Source organism: Oncorhynchus nerka, linkage group LG15 (genome assembly GCF_034236695.1).
Source record: "Oncorhynchus nerka isolate Pitt River linkage group LG15, Oner_Uvic_2.0, whole genome shotgun sequence".
NCBI classification, from domain to species: Eukaryota; Metazoa; Chordata; class Actinopteri; order Salmoniformes; family Salmonidae; genus Oncorhynchus; species Oncorhynchus nerka.
Window position 1 is genome coordinate 12,673,596 of NC_088410.1, and position 9,274 is coordinate 12,682,869.

Consider the following 9,274-nt stretch of genomic DNA (forward strand, 5'->3'; position numbering starts at 1 on the left):
TCCCCCTCCCTCTTTCTCCCTCCCCTCTCACTTTCTCCCTCCCCTCTCACTTTCTCCCTCCCCTGCCACTACACTCTCTTCCCCCTCCCACTACACTCTCTTCCCCTCCCACTACACTCTCTTCCCCCTCCCACTACACTCTCTTCCCCCTCCCACTACACTCTCTTCCCCCTCCCTCTTTCTCCCTCCCCTCTCACTTTCTCCCTCCCCTCTCACTTTCTCCCTCCCCTCCCACTACACTCTCTTCCTCCCTCCCCTACACTCTCTTCCCCCCTCCCACTACACTCTCTTCCCCCTCCCACTACACTCTCTTCCCCCTCCCACTTTCTCCCTCCCAGGATGTGAAGTTAAAGAACATGGGTTCCTGGGCCAGCTTGGCCCAGCGTTCTCAGTCCACCCCCACCTCCGCTGTCCGCTCCTCTAGCGACAGCTTCGAACAGTTCCGTCGCGCCGCCCGAGAGAAGGAGAGAGAGAAACAGCTAAAAGCACAGGCCGAGCAGGCCAGGAGAGAGCAGGAGAAACTACGGTACGATGGAGGGAGGGAAAGGGCAGAGAGATAGTGGAGGAGAGAGAGAGAACTGAAATCACAGGCCGAGCAGGAGAAACTATGGTAAGAAGGGAAGAGCGAGATGGAGGAGAGGGAGAAGACCTCTCAGCCGAGGTAGAAACTATGGTAAGAAGGGAATAGAGAGATGGAGGAGAGGGAGAAGACCTCTCAGCCGAGGTAGAAACTATGGTGAGAAGGGAATAGCGAGATGGAGGAGAGGGAGAAGACCTATCAGCCGAGGTAGAAACTATGGTAAGAAGGGAAGAGAGAGATGGAGGAGAGGGAGAAGACCTCTCAGCCGAGGTAGAAACTATGGTAAGAAGGGAGGAGACGGAGGAGACCTCTCAGCCGAGGTAGAAACTATGGTGAGAAGGGAAGAGAGAGATGGAGGAGAGGGAGAAGACCTCTCAGCCGAGGTAGAAACTATGGTGAGAAGGGAAGAGAGAGATGGAGGAGAGGGAGAAGACCTCTCAGCCGAGGTAGAAACTATTGTGAGAAAAAAGGGCAGGATGGATGGAGGGATAGAGGGAGAAGTAAGCTCATTCTTGCACCCCAGCTAAGCTCCTCCCCCTCTGACACACGCTTTCTCTTCTCCAGTAGCCGTGACGACGAGGACTCTGTGGAACAGCAGGGGAGGGTGCGTGTCCAGGACTCTCGCCGTCGCCAGGAGCAACTTTCGCCTCAAGCCCCCACGCCCCCTGCCTCAACCCCTCCCGCCGTCTCCCCACAGGCCCCTCCCACGGAACAGGCCACACCCCCACCCTCGGCCGCAGCACAGAATGCCATGGACCAGCAGAGGGAGCTGGCAAGACGCCGCGAGCAGGAAAGGAGGAGGAGAGAGGCGGTAATACTTTATAGCAGTTATACTACTGTAATACTAACATGATATACTAGTATAGTAGGAGAGGGGTGGTAATACTTTATAGCGGTTATACTACTATAATACTAACATGATATACTAGTATAGCAGGAGAGAGGTGGTAATACTTTATAGCAGTTATACTACTGTAATACTAAGATGATATACTAGTATAGTAGGAGAGGGGTGGTAATACTTTATTGCAGTTATTCTACTGTAATACTAACATGATATACTAGTATAGTAGGAGAGGGGTGGTAATACTTTATAGCAGTTATACTACTGTAATACTAAGATGATATACTAGGATAGCAGGAGAGGAGGAGGAGGAGAGAGGCGGTAATACTTTATAGCAGTTATACTACTATAATACTAACATGATATACTAGTATAGTAGGAGAGGGGTGGTAATACTTTATAGCAGTTATACTACTATAATACTAACATGATATACTAGTATAGCAGGAGAGGAGGAGAGGGGTGGTAATACTTTATAGCAGTTATTCTACTGTAATACTAACATGATATACTAGTATAGCAGAGAGGTGGTAATACTTTATAGCAGTTATTCTACTGTAATACTAACATGATATACTAGTATAGCAGAGAGGTGGTAATACTTTATAGCAGTTATTCTACTGTAATACTAACATGATATACTAGTATAGCAGAGAGGTGGTAATACTTTATAGCAGTTATTATACTATAATACTAACATGATATACTAGTAGAGGAGAGAGGTGGTAATCATCATAAAGATACTAGTTAATATATGTATATTCTGCAGTTATAGTGCGATAATACAGAGGAGAGGTGTAGATGGGAAAGATTTACACTGCATCTAATGCCTCTCTCTCTCATCCCCCCCTCTCTCTCTCATCCCCCTCTCTCTCTCATCCCCCTCTCTCATCCCCCTCTCTCTCTCATCCCCCCCTCTCTCATCCCCCTCATCCCCTCTCATCCCCCTCTCTCTCTCATCCCCCTCTCTCTCTCATCCCCCCTCTCTCTCTCATCCCCCTCTCTCTCTCATCCCCCTCTCTCTCTCATCCCCCTCTCTCTCTCATCCCCCCTCTCTCTCTCATCCCCCCTCTCTCTCCCCCCCCCCTCTCTCTCATCACCCCCTCTCTCTCTCATCCCCCTCTCTCTCTCATCCCCCCTCTCTCTCTCATCCCCCCTCTCTCTCATCCCCCCTCTCTCTCTCTCATCCCCTCTCTCTCTCTCTCTCTCATCCCCCTCTCTCTCTCTCTCATCCCCCCCTCTCTCTCTCTCTCATCCCCCCCTCTCTCTCTCTCTCTCATCCCCCTTTCTCTCTCTCTGTCATCCCTCGCTCTCATCCCCCTCTCTCTACAGATGGCGGACACCATTGACATCAACTTCCAGAGCGACCTGATGGCCATCTTTGAAGAGAACCTGTTCTGAGAGAGAGATTGAGAAAGGAGGAGAGGGAGACAAATGAACTCTACCTTATCCCACCGGGGATTTCACACACAACACCCCCCACTTTGATTAGAGACCTCAGACCAGGATGTGAGCTCCAGAGACTTGACGGAGACTGAGGTGAGGTACAGTAATAAGGTGGAGCCCCCCCAGCGGTGGGGACCGGGAGTACAACTTCCTCTTTTTGCAATTTCAGATGCGTTTTTTGTGTCTAACTGCCCGTTTATCGTTGATGATTGGTTGTTGCCGTGGGCAACGGTGAAACCGGACACCTATCGATAAACAGATATTTGAACTCCTCTTGTATTCTGAAAGGAAACCGAGGGAGGAGGGGAGGACTGATAACTATTACCTGAAAATAAAGAAGAGGGGAAAAAAGAGGGTTTAATGGTAGAAAGAAGATGATGATCACCTTGTGTTCTTCTGACGTGAGAGAGAGGGAGGGAGGGAGGGGCGGGCGAACGAGAGGACGGACAGACTTCTTTCTCTTTGATTCATTTCTCTCTTAATCTACTATTTTTCTCACCCTGTTTTCTGATGTTGGGTTTTAAGCGGGGTGGGTGAGGGGTTGGGGAGGAGATGGGGAGGAGGTTGGGGAGGGGTTGGGGAAGAGGTTAGGGAGGGAGAAGTGAGCGGGCTGTGTGCGTTATCATGTTTGCGTCCCAAAAGGACACCCTATTCCCTTCATATAGTGCACTACTTGTGTCCAGGGCCCATGGGGATCTGATCAAAGGTGGTACACTATATAGGGAGTAGAGTGCCATTTGGGACATATCCCCCTGAGATGGGTTCAGTTTCTCTCCGGACAGCGGGATGAACACCGGGGTCACACCCCAACACTATAAAGAGGCACCCTTCCTTCCTTCTCACTCTCCTTGGTCTTTGTGACATCACTGACTTGACACAAGTTGAAAGTGTAAAAGCTTGAACTCCATTTTTTTCAGTCGTGTCTGATTCATTGATTATTTCAAGAAAGGAGGGAGAGAGGGAAGAAAGGAGGGAGAGAGGGAAGAAAGGAGGGAGAGAGGGAAGAAAGGAGGGAGAGAGGGAAGAAAGGAGGGAGAGAGGGAAGAAAGGAGGGAAAGCAGGAAGGATGAGTGAAGAAAGGAGGGAGAGAGAGGATGGAAGGGAGGGAGGGGTACATTTTAAAGGTGTTGGAATGTGGCTCTTGCCTTACAGCTCTGACCTGTAAATGAACACACGCCACAGATTATACATATATATATATATATAAATAGATGCATAAATATATATTATATACGATGAAAAGTCCCTAAAAATAATTGGATGATGTTGTTGGGAGGGAGAATGACTTATCTGCCTTGTGCTCAATTCCCTTTTGGTTTTTTAGAGAAGTGACTGTAAGAAAAACAACTTTTTTATGATGCTATAAAAAAATAGTTTGTCTTGTTCATAACCTCCTTTCTCTCATCCTGTTTTTCTCTGTATCAAGTTCAGATATTCAAGAGTTTTAAAGGCCTCTGTTTTTATTTAAATATCAAATCATTTCTGGGTAATAATTAGGTACGTTACTGTGATTTGTTTTCAGTTGAAATGGCCCAAAATAAACAAAAAATAGATTCTTAGCAAAGAGCAATTTCTCAAGCAAGAATTTTGCTAGGACTGTCTGGGAGTGGTCTGAGTGGGGAGGTGGAAACTGAAAAGTAGCTGTTAATGGCAGAGAGATTTGGAACTCTTTCTTATTGGTCGATCAACTCCAGGCAGGCCAAAACTCCACCCAGCAAAACAGGCTGATTTTCTTTTCAAACAGCTCCTACACTAAAATGGTATTATCATCATTTTCACAATTGAACAGTATTATTCCAGCCTTATAGTGTGGAAATAGATATATAAACACAGGAAAATCACTCTTTTGAGGCACTGGCCTGTAACTACTTAACTTTGTTCTACTGTTCTGTAGCTACATCCACCTGCTACTACACTTCCTCTCTTTTCTTCTTTAGCTTCTTACTCATTTTCTTTTTTATATTCATGTCCATCTGTTAATCTCTCTCTCCTGTCATCATCTTCTTCCTCTACCATCTGTATCATAGCTTTTATTGACTTGTTATTCCCTTCCTGTTTTCTGGTTACATTTTTCTGCTCTGTTTTTAGTTTCCGTGGTAACAGTCGGGGTTGTTGTCATGTGCCATAGCTCTAAGTGTTCTGGCTGCGTGGCCTGTGGTGTTGTCATGTCCAGATATACATCAAACCCCTGTATTCTTTTTGGGATGTTTTTTTATTTCATTTAGCCTTTCTTTTCATATTTGATGGTTGTTTGTTTTTGTTTTGTTTCTTGTCATTGTTTTGTTTTGAATCACCGGTTGGTTTGTTGATGAGTGAGGTGTTAAGGTCGATGGATACATTCTGTTCTGATTATGGAGTAAAACATCTTCTTCTTTTTTAAAGAAAAGTATTAAAATGATATAAAAAATGACACTGTGTTGTGTTTGGTTGGCTGGAGTCACTGAGTGGGACATGCCTGGGTCCACACAAACAATTGCCTTGTTACCAGCTTTCCCATTGGAGGAGGAGGTCTGAGGAGAGGTGACCTTGGACCTTCTCCTTCAATACAGTTGAGAAGGAGGTGAGGACATAGGATGTGAGGAATCGAGGAAATGTGACTTGAGAGAGCCCTATAATGAGGTTCAGTATAATAGGTATTTACCCTGCAGTTCTGGTGGTACACAGCAGAGGCTGTGTGTTTTGTTAAGAGGTCAAAGGTTATTTTGTCTATTCCCTTCATAGTGCACTACTTGAGTCCAGGGCCCATAGGGATCTGGTCAAAGCTAGTGCACTATATAGGGAGTAGAGTTCCACTTGGGACGTATCCCAAATGGAAACGTGACTTAAGAGGTAGGAAACAACACCGCCACTTCACTGACTTTAACACTGGGGTCCTACAAGTGTGCTCAGCCCCCCTCCTGTTCTCCCTGTTCACCCACGACTGCGTGGCCAAGCACGCCTTCAACTCAATCATCAGGTTTGCAGACGACACAACAGTAGTGGGCCTGATTACCAACGATGACGAGACAGTCTGCAGGGAGGAGGTGAGGGCCTGATTACCAACGATGACGAGACAGTCTGCAGGGAGGAGGTGAGGGCCTGATTACCAACGATGACGAGACAGTCTGCAGGGAGGAGGTGAGGGCCTGATTACCAACGATGACGAGACGGTCTGCAGGGAGGAGGTGAGGGCCTGATTACCAACGATGACGAGACTGTCTGCAGGGAGGAGGTGAGGGCCTGATTACCAACGATGACGAGACGGTCTGCAGGGAGGAGGTGAGGGCCTGATTACCAACGATGACGAGACGGTCTGCAGGGAGGAGGTGAGGGCCTGATTACCAACGACAGTCTGCAGGGAGGAGGTGAGGGTGATTGCAGACGGAGGGAGGTGAGGGCCTGATTACCAACGATGACGAGACGGTCTGCAGCGAGGAGGTGAGGGCCTGATTACCAACGATGACGAGACGGTCTGCAGGGAGGAGGTGAGGGCCTGATTACCAACGATGACGAGACGGTCTGCAGGGAGGAGGTGAGGGCCTGATTACCAACGATGACGAGACGGTCTGCAGGGAGGAGGTGAGGGCCCTGGGTGTGTGCGGCCAGGAAAATAATCTCTCACTCAACATCAACAAAACAAAGGAGCTGATCGTGGACTTCAGGAAACAGCAGAGGGAGCCACGCCCCCTATCCACATCGACGGGACCACAGTGGAGAAGGTGAAAAGCTTTAAGTTCCTCTGAGTGCACATCACTGACAAACTTAAATGGTCCGCCCACACAGACAGTGTGGTGAAGAAGGCGCAACAGTGCCTCTTCAACCTCAGGAGGCTGATGGAATTTATCTCGGGCCCCTAAGACCCTCACACACATTTTCCAATGCACAATCGAGAGCATCCTGTCGGGCTGTATCACCGCCTGGTACGGCAACCGCACCGCCCACAACCGCAGGGCTCTCCAGAGGGTAGTGAGGTCTGCCCAACTCATTTACCGGGGGCAAACTACCTGCCCTCCAGGACACCTACGGAACCCGATGTCACAGAAAGGCCAAAAAGATCATCACCCAGCTATCATCCAGAAGGCGAGGTCAGTACAGGTGCATCAAAGCTGGGACCAAGAGACTGAAAAACAGCTTTTATCTCAAAGCCATCAGACTGTTAAATAGCCGTCACTAACACAGAGAGGCTGCTGCACTATATACACAGTTAAATATACATAGTATATATATACATAGACATAGTATATACACAGTTAAATAAAGAAAAGAACTAGGTAAGTCTGTGAAGAACAAATTCTTATTTACAATGACGGCCTACCTCGGCCAAACCCGGACGACACTGGGCCAATTGTGCGACGGGAGTCCCTATGGGACTCCCAATCACAGCTGGATGTGATGCAGCCGTTATAGACTTGAAATCACTGGCCGTTTGAATAATGTGACACGAGTCACTTTAATAAGGTTGACATGTTTTGCACTCTATTCTATTGTACTGTATCTTAGTCTATGCCGTGCTGACATTGCTCGTCCAAAGAGCCTTCCGTGGTTCCGTTTAATGGATATTCACCCTGCAGTTCCGGTGGTAACCAGCAGAGGGTGTGGTTGAGGTGAGGCTGCTGGAGAGAGAGTGTGGTGGAGGTGAGGCTGCTGGAGAGAGAGCGAGAGAGTGGTTGAGGTGAGGCTGCTGGAGAGAGAGCGAGAGAGTGGTTGAGGTGAGGCTGCTGGAGAGAGAGCGAGAGAGTGGTTGAGGTGAGGCTGCTGGAGAGAGAGCTAGAGTGGTTGAGGTGAGGCTGCTGGAGAGAGAGCGAGAGAGTGGTTGAGGTGAGGCTGCTGGAGAGAGAGCGAGAGTGGTTGAGGTGAGGCTGCTGGAGAGAGAGCGAGAGTGGTTGAGGTGAGGCTGCTGGAGAGAGAGCGAGAGTGGTTGAGGTGAGGCTGCTGGAGAGAGAGCGAGAGAGTGGTTGAGGTGAGGCTGCTGGAGCGAGAGGTTCAGGTGAGGCTGCTGGAGAGAGAGCGAGAGAATGTGGTTGCGTGACTTACCTGACAGTTATTGAATGTGAGAATGTGTGTATGTACAGTGTAGTGTAAAGTCTTGTGTAAATACTATGAGTGTGTGGCTGAAGTAGATCAAGGGAGAGGGGAAAGTGCTAGTCTGTCTCTGTGCTTCCATACCTGTCTGTGGTATTAAATACACACTAGTCTGTCTCTGTGCTTCCATACCTGTCTGTGGTATTAGATACACACTAGTCTGTCTCTGTTTCCATACCTGTCTGTGGTATTAAATACACACTAGTCTGTCTCTGTGCTTCTATACCTGTCTGTGGTATTAAATACACACTAGTCTGTCTGTGGTATTAAATACACACTAGTCTGTCTCTGCTTCTATACCTGTCTGTGGTATTAAATACACACTAGTCTGTCTCTGCTTCCATACCTGTCTTTGGTATTAAATACACACTAGTCTGTCTGTGTGCTTCCATACCGGTCTTTGGTATTAAATACACACTAGTCTGTCTCTGCTTCCATACCTGTCTGTGGTATTAAATACACACTAGTCTGTCTCTGTTTCCATACCTGTCTTTGGTATTAAATACACACTAGTCTGTCTGTGTGCTTCCATACCTGTCTGTGGTATTAAATACACACTAGTCTGTCTCTGTGCTTCCATACCTGTCTGTGGTATTAAATACACACTAGTCTGTCTGTGTGCTTCCATACCTGTCTGTGGTATTAAATACACACTAGTCTGTCTGTGTGTTTCCATACCTGTCTGTGGTATTAAATACACACTAGTCTGTCTCTGTTTCCATACCTGTCTGTGGTATTAAATACACACTAGTCTGTCTCTGTTTCCATACCTGTCTGTGGTATTAAATACACACTAGTCTGTCTGTGTGCTTCCATACCTGCCTTGTGTTATTACATGTGTCTGTGATATAAGCAGTGTTGGGGAGGTTAGTGGCACCTTAATTGGGGAGGACAGGCTCGTTGTTATGACTGGAGCGGAATCAGCAGAATGGAATCAAACCGCTGTGTAGCTAACTACTGGAACTACTTGTTCTGCCGTGTAGCTAACTACCGGAACTACTTGTTCTGCCGTGTAGCTAACTACCGGAACTACTTGTTCTGCCGTGTAGCTAACTACCGGAACTACTTGTTCTGCCGTGTAGCTAACTACCGGAACTACTTGTTCTGCCGTGTAGCTAACTACCGGAACTACTTGTTCTGCCGTGTAGCTAACTACCGGAACTACTTGTTCTGCCATGTAGCTAACTACTGGAACTACTTGTTCTGCCATGTAGCTAACTACTGGAACTACTTGTTCCGCCATGTAGCTAACTACTGGAACTACTTGTTCTGCCATGTAGCTGTGTAGCTAACTACTGGAACTACTTGTTCTGCCGTGTAGCTAACTACTGGAACTACTTGTT

At 47.6% G+C, this 9,274-nt stretch overlaps 1 long non-coding RNA gene across 1 annotated transcript; it reads left to right on the forward strand.

Annotated features, from left to right (window-relative positions):
- Positions 1 to 1,402: 1,402 nt before the first annotated feature.
- On the forward strand, positions 1,403 to 5,280 carry LOC135560030 (uncharacterized). Its single transcript, XR_010458646.1, has 2 exons — positions 1,403 to 1,745; positions 2,757 to 5,280. It is a non-coding gene; the product is annotated as an uncharacterized LOC135560030 (long non-coding RNA).
- The last annotated feature ends 3,994 nt before the right edge of the window (positions 5,281 to 9,274 follow it).